At 46.2% G+C, this 13,956-nt stretch overlaps 1 protein-coding gene across 4 annotated transcripts in view; it reads right to left on the bottom strand.

The window, feature by feature from the left end:
* Window positions 1–13,956, bottom strand: part of RUNX2 (runt related transcription factor 2) — a 215,727-nt gene that overhangs the window by 75,344 nt on the left and 126,427 nt on the right. The window lies entirely within an intron of this gene.

Raw genomic sequence — 13,956 nt, 5'->3', positions numbered from 1 at the left:
CCAAATCCCTGCTGGCTCCGGGCGCCGAGCTTGCGCTGGGACCGTGTGCGAGTGTGCGTGGGGCAGGAGGGGGCCTGCCCTTTGATAGCATGTGTGAGTAATTAAGAGCATTTCCAAAGCTGCTGCTTGGTGATAAGCTGTTCGTTAAGCACATCTCTCAAGAAGGGAGCCCTGGGTAGCCTGGTCTGGTATTAAATGTGGAGGTTGGTGGCCCTGCCTGCGGTGGGGGGTTGGAGCTTCATGATCCTTGGGGTCCATTCCAACCCAAGCCATTCTATGTGTCTATGATTCTGTGTTCAGGAGGGACGTCCCCCGGCACAGGGCAGGTTGTACTCAGGTCTGATTGAGATGGGGAATTCATGGCTGGGGTGATGTGCTGGGTGCCAGGCTGGGCGGTGCATCACCCACATGGTGTGCTCTGCAGCAGGGATGCAGATGATGCGCTCAGTGATGACCACCAGCAATGGGCACCTAATGGGACAGCAAAGGCCGTTTGGGGCCAGGAGGAGAGCAGCCTCCTCAGCTGAGCTAGTGGGATGCTGGGGTCATTTCTGGATGGCTGAGGAAGTGAGAAGCATGGGGGAATGAGCACAGAGTGGCAGGAGTTCAAGCAGCAACCGGATAGATGCTATGTGCATCCCTACGGCAGCTAGCTGCGTTTCGGTCACGAGAAAATAGCCAGGAATTTGGCTGCTAACGGGGGCCGTATCCTACAACCCCTACTTTTCCTGACAAACAAATGACTCCACAAATAGTCCCTCTGTTTTCAATAGGGTTATTTGTGGGAGGAGGGACCACCCAACACGAGAGCATCGGGCCCTCGCGCCGCAGCGTGCGGAGACCTTCCCGGGCGGACTCGGCACACACAATCCCCGCAGACTGCAGCCTCCCCTCACTGCTGGCCGTGCTGTTAATACAATGCTCTCCTCCGCTTCCGCCTGCAGCAGCAACGCTGCCATTTGTTGCTCCGGAGGTTCTTTCCACTGGAGTTCTGCTCACTCCACTAACTCGAAACTTCTGCATCAGGGAGAAGGGCTCTTTGAAAGTTTTGCTTGGCTTCACTTTCAAAGCGGTGTCTGTATATTTTAGAATATGTAGAATTTTCCTTTGATTTAGACCTCTCTCTTAACAATAGACAAGAGAAGATTTCTCTGCCGAGCGACTTAAACAAAAACAAACATATTTTGGTTACTCAGGCCTTGTTCTCAAAATGCTTTTTTTTTTTTTTTTTTTTCCAGGGAAAAATCAAACCCTACAAATTGTTATGCAACACAAAAAAGCCCTTAAACTCACGGACACAGATGATAGGCTGATTTTTTCCCTTCTGACATGAACTAAATATTGCGCACGGGGGAAGAAAAGCCATTTCCCCAACCCCCAGATGCTGACAGAAGATGAAATCCCTTCATCTAAACAATGCAAAACACGCTGTTCTCCAAAAGAGCTTCTTTTCCCTCCTCAGCTGTCAGCCCTGCCCACCCCGAGGGCTGTCCTCCCCCCTGGGATGTGCTGGGTCTCTGCAGGCCATGCAGACATGCTCGCTGCGGGCCAGCAGCTGGGGGCTACTCAGGCATTCTGAGCAGGAGCTGTGCCCAGATCATGAGAGCAGCCGCTCTGAGGCTGAACAGAGCTTAACTCATAGAATCACAGAATGGCCTGGGTTGAAAAGGACCACAATGCTCACCTGGTTTCAACCCCCTGCTATGTGCAGGGTCACCAACCACCGCACCAGGCTGCCCAGAGCCACATCCAGCCTTTAACACTATACACCTTTCTGTATTGAGGCTAGAGGCACTGGATTCCCTCTTCTATTCAGCACTGCATCACTTCGTATGATTCTGAAATACATTTCCTAAAGCCGGTGTAAAACCCTTCGTGCATTTTTTCATCTATTCCAGACCTGATCCAGGTTCTTTAGTAAGTTAAGGCGAGCTGCTGCAAGCTAAGGCTCTGTCCATCCTAAGCTCGTCCACACAGCGTTTCCATTCATAAGTTGAGCTGAAGCTTCAACCAGCCCAACTTTGAATGCTTCTAAATACATGCTTCTTCTCCAGGGTGTGAAGTCTGAATATGGTTTTTATCCTCCCAGGAAACGGGTGATGAGAAGGAGAGACAGGCTTTGGTCAGTAACAGCTCGCACTGCAAACACGCTCTGGGCTGTTTGCCGTACGGCACCTTCTGCTGAGCCACGAGCAGCTCAAATCACTATTGATGTCTAAACTTCAAATCAAGGTAACCATGTCTCAGATAAACCACAGTAACAGCCCACGTGTGGGCTGAGCTCATGGTGAACGTGAGATACTGCAGTTCTGTAAGAGAGGACTCATGTAACTCACTGCCTTGAGCTTGCCATAGGCTGGAAGTACTCGTTGCTACCAATGTCAAGCTCATGCACAGCCTCTAGTTAAGTCAGAATAACTTAACTAGTCTCCATATTTTCTGTATTTTGCAGACACTTGGGTGACTTCTAATCAGGTTTGTAAGAAAGAAATATACTGCACAAGATAATTATACAGCGGGGGGGAAAAAAACACAGTTTTTTAGAAGTTAATAAAGCCCACTTACTCAATTAATGCTGTTAAAAGGACAAATGTGCTACACTGTTTTCTGACTCCTTGCCCTGATGTGTTCTGTGGCCATAGGCACATCACTTGACTTTCCTGACTAGGTTTTGCTTATTGTAAGATGGACGTCTGGTACTTCGAATTGGCCATGTCATAAAGCTGAGTAACGCAGTGTGGAAAATACCATGAGATCTTTTGTTGGACGACGCTGTAAGGGTACAAAGATTAAAGGTAAAACCACGAAGACATCTGACCAGATCTTTAACTGAGACACGCAAAAGGTGGAAGACAGAGTGAAGAGAACTTCGCTTGAAATAACCTTCTGCATGCAGTTCTGGTATCTGAAATAAAAAGCAGGGACACAAAGCCTGCAGTACCATCTTTGGTTGTTTTCATCTGCTTGAGAATGCAGCTCAGAGTGGAGCAGTGAGAAGAGGAGGCTGAGACCCAGACGCTGGGCTGCAGCTCCACGGCAGCTGGAACGGGTTCCTCCGTGGGCAAGGAGCCTTCAGAACAGCTCCAAACCAGTCTGGCCCACCTACGTTGGGCAGGCCAAACTAGGAACTGGTTGGGTTTGGATGAGCCTTAAACCCAGCTTCCTATCTAATTTTGGAATCTAATACGATCGGGCTCCTAATTAGGCTCCGGTGGTGCTCAGATCCCCACCTTGGCGCTCCTTTTCATCCATAAAAAGAAATCACGGAATAACTTGTAGCAGGAATCAGAACGAAAACAAAAACAAACAAAAAATCCCTTTAAAGAGAGATATTTGAGAGAGGAAGAGGGAAGAAAGGGGAAGAGAGGTGCCTTTTTCCCACTGCCAGGATTCCTCTGTGGCTCCTCTGGACCTGCCAGTATCCACATCACAGCTCCCGGGGACTTCCTCTGCGGAGCTTGTGCGAGACGCTTCTTCCAATGAGCCATTTCATCTCAGGCTTAAGTTGCACAGCCTTTGGGTCGGCAGCCCTCCTGGCATTTTTGAGGCACTTGCTTCCTTCCTTATTTGGTAAACCAGCCACCTTTTGCAGAAGGTCTCATTTTCAGTCTTCAATCCCTCATTCAGATCCCAGCTTTTGCTATCAGTGATTATACAAATGTTTATGCTTTTGCACACTGAGGTCATAATTAGTTCCCTTTGTCAGTGCTGACCATTCCTATGCAACACTAGGAAGAATCAGCCAGAAACCATCCTGCAGTGATGACTCCCACTTCACGGCCAGCAGTCTAGGTTAAGAGCCCAGCGATATTTGAATGCATTCATAAATTCCTATTACTTCTGAAGAATTTTTTTCATGTATTCCTGTATAATGTTCGTTTTGACCTCCTCTGTTTTTAAGTTTAATTTCTAACTGTATCAAAGTTATCTATTTCAACCATAATGAAGTTTTTTGGCTGCGATTTTTCCTTCCTCAGGACAGGGTTTTATTTTTGTTTTGAGTGGCTGCAATACACATAACTAGCTGGCTACGATTAACAGCGGTGGCCAACAGATGTTTGATCCTTTTTTTCCATAGAGGGACACAGATCATATACACTAACAAGGTCTATACCAGGCAATAGAGACACTATAGACCTATAGTGTCTATCGTAGAGAAAGAATAACTATCCTAGTAGCTATCCTAGAGAAAGGATAGTTAATCTAGACACTCCTTTGGGATTATTCCCACCCACCGAAGTATAAAAAGATTCACACAGATCTATGAACAGTGATAGATCCAGATATAAACCTCCAGCTTTGGAACCCCGTGCAACTTGGGGATGTATATATTCTGGCTTTGCGTTCTGTGCAGTCTGAGCAACCACTTTTGACCACCCAATACAGGTTGAGCCCGATGGGGCTGGTCTGCTTTCCCAATGACAATGCTGACCAACACTGCTCACCTCTCATTGCAAGCTGCAATTAACAGCTTTGGGATTATTTTCATGCTGTCCCTGAAGAGCTATCTCTTTATCTTCCTTCAAACTACACCCTTATATTTCCTCCTGACTGAAGCTTGCTCAAGTTCAGCTCTAGTGAAGCTGCTACCACGCAGAGCAGCCGTTGCTGGCTCAATTCATGGTTCCTCAATTCCCTCTTTTATTCTGCTGTAGAATGGGCAGCAATGACGCCAGCAAAGGCACATTTAGCTCCATCACTGCAGCACTCCACGGGAAGTAGCTAAACTATGGTACGTGATGTCAAAACCCTGAGCAAGACCTTGTCAAGGGAAATGACAGGGAGGCTGAGTTCCAGTTCCTGGAATCCCCCTTTAGCCCCACATTCAGCCTTCAACAACACACAGCATAATTTCAGCACATCATTAAATATAGGCACTTGACATCTAAAAATGACACAGTTCATACTTTGTCCTACACCTGTGCTGCCTTCCAAGCAAGCCTGTTGCTCAATGCAGTAACACAAACTAAAACCATGTAGACATACCATTCGCTTCATAATGTTCTGCCAGCTCTAGACTATAAGTTAATGTATGAAATAATGTGTTTACTTAAAGGAAAAGACCATAAAACTGCACAGATATCTACAGTTCAAACAGCAACAGTCCTCCTGACCATTAGAAATAATGAGTGCAAACCACGCATGGATCATCACCAGCAACTCTGAGCTCATGGGTAGGCTCTCTTCATCCTAACCAAAAGGAGAGGGGCTTTGCAGGTACCCCTCCTAAATCAAGCATACCATCTTCCAGTTCCCAGCTCTGGAGAAAAGTGATGTTCCTTTGGGATAAACATGGCCAGGAGGCTTGGAGGTGATGTGCTCCAGTAGGGCTGAAGAAGCAGCACACCATCTCTCCTTCTCTAAACCACCACCAAAAAAAACCCGCATAATGGCCGCAGTAGCTCTTTCACCAGAACTAAGCTTCTTCATTCAACAGTTTTGTCCGGTTGGAGTAATCCAAGGGGTCTGACACACTTTCCACTCTTTTCTTGCAAAACTGCCCGTGGAATAGGCAAAACCAGCTGTTCTTCAGCAGATAGTGCATGACAGGTTGGGCTGATTGGGGAAGGGAACTTCCTCTACTAGATATATTGCAGTGAACCTACGGCAAACCCAAAACACCAGAATGCTTTTGTGCTGTGTCCCCCCCAGCCTACATACAAATCCATCAGCTCTGCCCCAACAAACACCCAACATCCCCAAGACCACTGCAGAAAACCCATGCTTATCCAGCTCCTCCTTGCATTCATTGTTGCCACAACAGAGCCCGAAGGAACTGTGCCACTGGAGGCACAGTGCTGAAAGCCAGCACTGCAGGCCGTCAGATGAAGTTGCAGCAAGTTCAAATGAGTGGAAACTAAAGTTAGACAAATTCAGACTAGTAATGAGACCCACATTTCCAAAGTGAGCTTAATTAATGTCTGCAACCAAAGGTTGCGGTAGATTTTGCTTCCCTGGAAATTTTTAAATGAAGACCAACCGAGGTTTTGTTGTTTCTTGTGTTTTGTTGTTTGCTTCTGTTGGGTGCTTTTTTTCATTTTTTTCCCCAAAAGGTAACTCTCGGTTCAAATGAGAGCTAATTTGAGGAAATTTTGCAGCTAGGTTCAAACCAGATGATCACACAGGCTTCACCGCATTAATAACCCATGAATCCATACCTCTGTGCAAAGCTCCTTATAGCAAAACAGTTTATCCTGAACTTTACTCATCACCGTTGCTAAGTATACTTGTTGTCCCCAAAAGCTTGACAAGAGGACACAGGTGTGTGCAGCCCTCCTGCAATGCTGAAGCATCACATCCATCGCCCTCAGCATCAGTGTGGGGCAACAAGTTGCTGGCTGGGCACATGTGGGTGCCTGCTTTTAGCCACTGGTGCTTGCTGGGACCCTCCACCGCCCACACAGAGAACCTGTCCCAGGCATCACCTGCTTTGATCCCTTTCCTCTCTCTTTTTGAGTCAGTCTGAAAGTAAAGATGAAGAGATTTGCAGATTAGCGTCCCCAAATACCCTCCCTTTATGCATATGGAATAGTTCCTTCTCCCTTAATAACATCCTCTATGAGCCACGTGAAGGCGTGCACCTTCCATTTATCTAATTCATCTTCCTCTTTGTCATTGCCCACGCTTTTTTGAACAGCCAGAGAAAGCCTGAATGCCTCACCTTCTCACTGTCACCAGTACATTCCAGCATCACCAGTATCAATGCTCTTTTAAATCTCACAATCAGTCTGGGACGACGCTAGTTAACCAAGGACAAGGCAGCTGCACCAATGCCTACCATCAGCCACCTTCCCTTCTTCCATTGAGTATTTTAGCGACAGTTTTGCAAAAATGTGGCTTTTAAGCTGCACTGTTTCTGCCTCTCCTGTACCCACCACAGTCACAGACAGAGGGACCAAATTCTTCTCCACCCGCATTTCGTGGAACCATTTCAAAAATTCCACTTGTGCAATTAATTGAACAAAATTCAATGCAACAAAGACTCAAGGCCACAGAGAATTAAGGGCAAAAGAAGTGATCCCCATCATCTTATCTGATTTACCACACGTAACAGAATTTCACGTCTGGAATCGGATTTCCTCTCTGCATGCACACACGGAATGGCATCAGTCACCCCCATTGGCCCCATCCCATGAAATCCCAGTGTGTGAGTGAGCCACGTGCAGCATCCTTTCGATACTCAGCACTTTGCAGGACAGAACCTGGGTGTTGCGGGTGACTTAGAGGAAGAAAATATTAATAGTCAATTTGCTTCTAACTGCAGTGGACGGAGATGGTCCTGGGAGATGGGAAGGACAAGAGATGCTTGGCATGGCCTCAGTAATTCTTTAAATACGGTACTTATGAATAGAGGTGGGAGAGATACTACATAGGTGCACATGGAGTCAGAAAACCCACACATCCCCCCAGGTCAGAAACCAGCAGCGATTCCACTGCAAGAATGAAGGAAACATCAAATGCCTTTGCATAGTGATGGAGAAGAGAGCTCAACCTCACAGCCTTCTGTTGGGCGTTCATTGACCTTACCAGGAGAGCCCACATAGGTAATGAGTCAGGATCTGGCCCTTTGAAAGTCTGGAATCAAGCGCCTGATTGCTCCATTAACAATTAGCATTCTGTTTACAAAACCCAGCAGAGTCAGTAAGAATAATCATTACAAAACATGCTCAGACTGCGATTCCGGTTTAAGTTAATATAATTTTAATGAGTTCTTCAGAAAAGGCCTGGCACTTATGGAAAATTTCCTTAATTAATATCAGACCCTAAATTAGTAATAAAAAAAAGCCCTGAATATCATTTGGTCTCAAGCTGGAACCAAAGTATGTTTTGGCATCATTACTAACTGTTAGCAGCAAGTTCTGGAAACAGATGCAAATCTTGATATGTGTCCTAAATATAAAACACATTGCAAAAAAAAAAGGCTCAGATAAAAATATATCTATACATCCACATATATTCGAGTGTGCTATTTCCTGCCTGTATCAGCAACAAATTCATTCTGTTTAAAAACATTCCACTTGTTTCTCTTTGGTATTTTTTAAATCCCTTATTTCGGGAACAAAACTCTTTCCCTCTGCCTTCATTTTTCCTGTTTATTTCCTCTCCTGACAGCAGTCTCAAGCAAATGAAAAGGGCTTAAAGACTCCCATTATAACATTCAGCTGTCTGAAAATCAGCCCGCCTGTTTTGCCACCTAAATATGGGTAGAGGTGCCTAATTTGAGGCCACCCACACCAGAGGAATTTGGCCCTCATCCTTGAGGTGGGGATCGTGCAACGTATCTTCTGGACAACTGCTCCAATGAGGGACTGTACCCAGGAGAGACGGCGCGACCGAAACCCCACACACAAGTGCCAAGGTGCTGAGATTCCCAGGAGGCACCGAGCGGGCAGGAGACTAAAAATGGAAAACCTGTGGTAAACAGAATAAATAGCACCACTGAACATGGAAAGAAAAAAAAAAAGAGAGGAACGGAGGAGATGAGTTGAGGTGGGGGAGCAAAATGAGAGAGCTGTTTCTGAAGAGAACAGAACCTCCCAAGCTCTCCCAACTTCTCTACTTTGCTGTAACTCGCATTGAAAAGTAGGAGGAACGGAGACAGAAACAACCCTGAGTCTCTCAGCTTCCATTAAAAAAGAAAAGAAGACGGAGTGAAAATTCTTATGGTCACCAAGAAAAACAAGAGTGGAGTGAGTGCACCATTTCTGGAGCTGGCTTCTTGGATTTGCCAAGAGCCTGAGACAATATTGCTGAAGCGTGAACTGCCCATTCATTTCAGGCACTGCTAACACAAGTGCCTTGCTGGCAATGGCCAAGGTATTAACTACTTCTCTGCTCCTCAGTGCACGTGAAGAGGAAGAGGATTGTATTGTAAGGACAGCTCTAATGTCTTCTCTTGTTAAGAACACCGGCCTGAAATGCGCTGAGCACATCTAACGAAGTTAGCAGGAATTAAGGGATTCGGGAGCAGCTACTTCACAGAACCGCAGGTTTTATTCAGTTAGTGGTTGTGAAGCCGAGCTCCCTCGAGGAAGACAGAACGCTTTCTTCCAAGGAATATCTTTCAAAGATCAAATCCAAAAGAAAAAAAATAAAAAGGGGGGGGGAGGGGGGGAGAAGGGAGAAAGCCTTATTTGAAAGTTAGCGTGTGCAATGTGTGCACAAGACATTGAACAAAATCCAAGGCAATTGCAAGGCAGGCTTAGAAACCTAAGATGACAAGCAGCAGAGGACCTCAAGGAAAACCAGCACATCAATGAGAGCCACTTCCTTATTAAAGTACAACACTCAACCCAAAGGTTCAGCCATAGCGGCTTCCCCAAGATGTGTTCCATTTAGATATGTAAGCTTACAAGAACGAAAATTAAATTGTGTAAAAGAGCGGTGCTGTCACTGATTAAAGCACGGGCAGAATGTGCAGAGTTGGATTTATCCTTGCCAACCCTCAGCAAGTTGGAAGAACTGTAACGTCTCTTAAATTCAGTATCTGATTAAGGTCTGGGATAGCCCAAAATGATGCCGTGATATCTACCGGGCGAGACGAATTGATGGCAAAGTTTGGCAACACCAAAGCTAGCAAACAGCCCAGGGTTTGGCCTGTGCTCTGTCTCTCAGTCCTGTATGGCCTAGCCACAGCTGCAATATTAAATCCTTTTAGCCTCCACAACTGGAGTGCTGCCTGTTAGGAACGGGTTCAGGACTGTGCTCATTCCCAAGCCATGGCTGGGACCAGCTGGCAGCGCACTGGCCAACCCCCAGAGCAGCCCCGCCAACAAGTAAGCCATACTGCTGTGCAGCAGCCCCAGCCTTGCCCCTGTTTTATTTCTTGGTATGGAGATTCCTTTACAGCTGGCTCAGCTCGGAGCACTGTGTCTGCAGGCTTTTTCAGGCTGAGCCCAGGGTGTCCCTCATTTATCTCAGTGCGTCTCTATTCAATGGTACAGTAAGTACAAAGGTAGGAGAGTTCACCCTGCTCAGTGCAGGGACTCCAGTGTGTGGCAAAGGCATGGGGACACCAAGCCAGCATCCCTGGCTTGTGCCATTTGCAACAACGTGTCCCACATACACAAATATCTGTGAAGAGGATCAGCCTGTGGCTGGAAAAGGTAGGTCTGGTGATTTATACTGCTATTTAGCATCACCTCTACTTTTCTCTCTTTGCCAGATAGGCATTTGTCAAGCACTGTTGCAAAGAATAGTCTCTTTCACAGCCAGCATTAATGTTCCCGGGCAAGTCTTCCAGCAGCTTTTGCATTTGACCCTTCAACTGTCTTTCAAAGGTGAAGCACAAAGCAAGGCATTTAGGCAGAAGCATGAGCAGATCCAGGAACTGTGTAGAACTCTCCCTGTCTCTCTTCTCAAGAATATTCTCAACACAAAAATTTAAGCTCAAGCCCGAAGAGTACTGAGTAGATAGAGGTAAGGGTGAGGCAGATCCTGGCTGGCTTAAACCAGGTCTGAAGTGTAATTAAGCTGTGATATGAGTATGTTTATTGAATCATCTCTTTGGGATCTGCCTCATCAAATGCAGATTATCTGATTAGACATGCCTGTACCTGAACTGTTCAACTACATGCATTGTAGAACCCATGGACAGAAGCAGGCTCATCCAAAGCACTGCCAGGGACCACAGCTAACCCACAGACTGGTCGAGTTAACTGAGTCCTCCAAATGCTGTTTTGTCCCCACTAACTCAAAAGCCATCTCTGGGTGACTCTCTCAGATACAAATGACTACCCTGTGGACATCTAAATCCAGAGGAAATCCATGCCTCCTTCTGCTACTGTGGAACAACCTCTTTTGACTCCAAGAACAACCCAGCCCATACTCCTTGGTCTGAACCTTGTATGTGCCAAGGACTTGTTGGATCAGTCCTGAAGCTTTATGTAAAATGACTCTGATGTGTATTTATATGAATCATATATATTAATTACATAATAGACACTTACGTTCCCCATCCCACATGCAGTTTGGTTACAAAGACTGAGTGCCTTCACAATGAATCACGCAATCAGACCACATCCCTCAGGCAAAACTCTCTCTAGAATGGCCATGTTCATATATTCCCATGGTTTCCACTACAATATTACTTAATTAAGAATATTAATCTGCTAGGCCACCAACTTTCACTGCCTTTTAGGGAAGTCGAAGCAGACAGGTAGTTTAATAAAATATGGGGAAACATGCTCTTTTTATTATTGAGTCGGTGCAACGAGGTAAGTCAATTGTATGGCCTCATGAGCTTATTTTTCTCATTTATTCTTGATACGAGCATGAGGCACATGCACCAGAGAGATCATTACTCCACGATCTGCATAGTTTTTCCAGAGAGTCTTTGGATGGGCTCTTTTTTGCTTTTCACCTATTGCTGTTGCATATTACCCAAATACAAGCAAAATATCATTGATTAATTGTTGGACACTGCAGATGAAGTACCGGTTCCCATTTGGAGAATAAAAGATGAATACTTGAAGTCTGACACCTACACTGTCATGAGTGCTCATCTGCACGTGTCTGCAGCGTGCAGGCAGACATTTCAGCTGTGCAAAGCAATTTTCAGCTGTGCAAAGCAATCAGGTATGCGTCTAGACACTGGCACGACCAGTTCAGCCACATTACACCAGCCTGTCTGAGTAACTCAAGGAATCAGCTTGCTGCCCTTTTCCCCTCTTCCATGAGATGGAGAAAGCCTTGTGCTGCTCTGACAATCCCTCGCCCACACCCTTTCCTGCAGCTCCCAAACTCTTCTGATGCTCAGCCTGAGCTCTGGTCCAAGCACTGGTGTCCTCAGCACCAAGACCTGTACCCCTCCACGATGGGGAGGAGTGTGAGCATTTTGGTCAGGAACTGGATGCATTTCCAGCCTTAGGAGTATCATCAAAAATAGCTCCTGTGGGCTGCCACTGACCATGCTGTCACTGTGTTGAAAGACGCCTTTGCTTTTTAAATGGTACATTTTCAACATCTGAGTGAGAGCAGCCCAGGCAGAGAGTCTGGTCAAAGCCACAACGGTTTGTAGAAAGGCTGAGTGATGAGAAGCTGTGGCAGGTAGTCAGCCCTGTGCCTATAAGGTGTGACATTCAAGGCCTGAGGGGGAAGTTTCACCCATTTTTCCTCCTGTATGATGTTAAGAACCAGGCAGTAAATATGGCATTCATTAAAATTACCTTGTATATTTTTAACAGCCTTGATAATCAGGTTTCTGCCACCATATTGGGAAGCAGAGTTTGTTTTTATTCAAGGCCTTGTAAAATGCTAATTTCTCCCTTATGCGCTGGAGATGCCTGACATTTTCTAATATTTTTAAGAGTTTCCTAGTCGTCATTTTCCCTCATCAAAGCTCTGCTCTTTCTGGAAGATGTGTCAAGTAACTGAGCGGTGGTTTGTTTCTCTCAGAGTGCAAAAGATAAATCGGCTGCTGTAATAAAAAGCTTTAAATCTGCATTTTCTCTCTGCTTTAAATGCAAAAGGGGCCAGATTCTGCCTTCCTGTGTGCGGCAGAAACTCTGGAGAGCTGCAGCATTTCCAGTAAGGGCTGCAACATATTTCCTTGGTGCTTGGGAGTCAGGTTTCCTCCTCCACCCAGCAATATGTTCTGTGATTCTGAACATCAGCAAGCACTGCAGACCACCCCTAGCACTTACGTGGAAGATGAAAGCCCCCCTTTTCTCAATTCTAAATCTACCTGGCAGCAAGATCCCTGTGCTGGGACAGGGTGGGAGCGTTGCAGAGATGCTGGTTTGAGCCCTCAGAAGACGAAGAGCAAGAAGAGCGATGGCAACCAACTACAGAGCACAAGGGAAAAGTTCAGCACACAGCCACATAAAATACACAGCCAGGCCTTCAGTCATCCTGCTTGCGCCCACATGCCAGGCGCTCACGTCTGAATGCACCCAGACAAGCAAGGGCTGCAGGGCAAGTGCGCGGTACAGCCGCTGTGCTCCCAGCCGAGCCTCTCCCCCAGGTGTTGCTGAGGGCACAATTGCAAAAATAACCGATTCAACAACACAGACCATCAGGAGACTCCAAAGGGAACCTGTTTCGGGCCAAACAAAGCATTTCCTCAGCATCAAGCCAATCTAGTTTTTTACACCAAGTCAGCGCATTGCACAGGGAGCCCAGGGGAACCTGCTCCACCACCCTGCGCCCCTCGGCCCACACGGAGGCGGTTGGCATCTCCAAAGATGCAGAGCACGCTAGGGACCGCAGAGGGCTTTGCAGCCGTTTGCTTGAGAAACAAGGCTTCCCTCTTCTGATATGAAAGAAATCGAGGAGTCGAAGCTAATCAAATCCTACATGCCTCCTGGCCAGAGTTCAGCTTGTCAGGGATGCAGTGCAGTGCAGTGCTCAGCATTACCAGCGCTACGAGCGTGGTGGATGGGGAAACACGACAGCAAGAAATTCACCTGGCTGCAAGTCAAACAGGTGTATGACAGCAGCATCCAAGATTGTAATAGTATCTTGCAAACATGCAAAAAAATAGTAATGTCATAAGGCTGATTCTTTAGTTTTCATTAATGAATCATAAAGACTTCATGTTACACGTGCTTTTTGGCATACGCTGCTCATATTTCCACACTTGCAAGGCTGGAGCTTTTACGCTGAGCCACCCTCGCCTAAGGTTCCTCATTCTTGGCAAGATACATATGGTGACTGTTTGCCATTACAGGCTCTATCTTACTTTGGGGCAATCAGATTACTTCACACAGATGGTTTTATCGCTGAGACCATACAGGTGAATTGCACAGTATGTAAATGTACATTTGTTTGATAAAAAAAGTCTCAGTTCCTAGCTGCTGTCTTGTCTGTGTTCCTAAACAAGTTTCCTCTCTCCTGCATCATTCCAAAGCACAATTTGTCCAATCTTTACCCTAAAGTGACTCAGCTAGTTTCTGATAAGCATCTGAAGTACTCATTAACTAAGGAAACAGGCTTTCTTGAGCTACTGGATTAAAA

This window comes from Gallus gallus, chromosome 3 (assembly GCF_016699485.2).
Source record: "Gallus gallus isolate bGalGal1 chromosome 3, bGalGal1.mat.broiler.GRCg7b, whole genome shotgun sequence".
Classification (NCBI taxonomy): Eukaryota; Metazoa; Chordata; class Aves; order Galliformes; family Phasianidae; genus Gallus; species Gallus gallus.
Note: the sequence above shows the minus strand (reverse complement) of the source record. Positions and strands in the feature narration are given on the sequence as shown.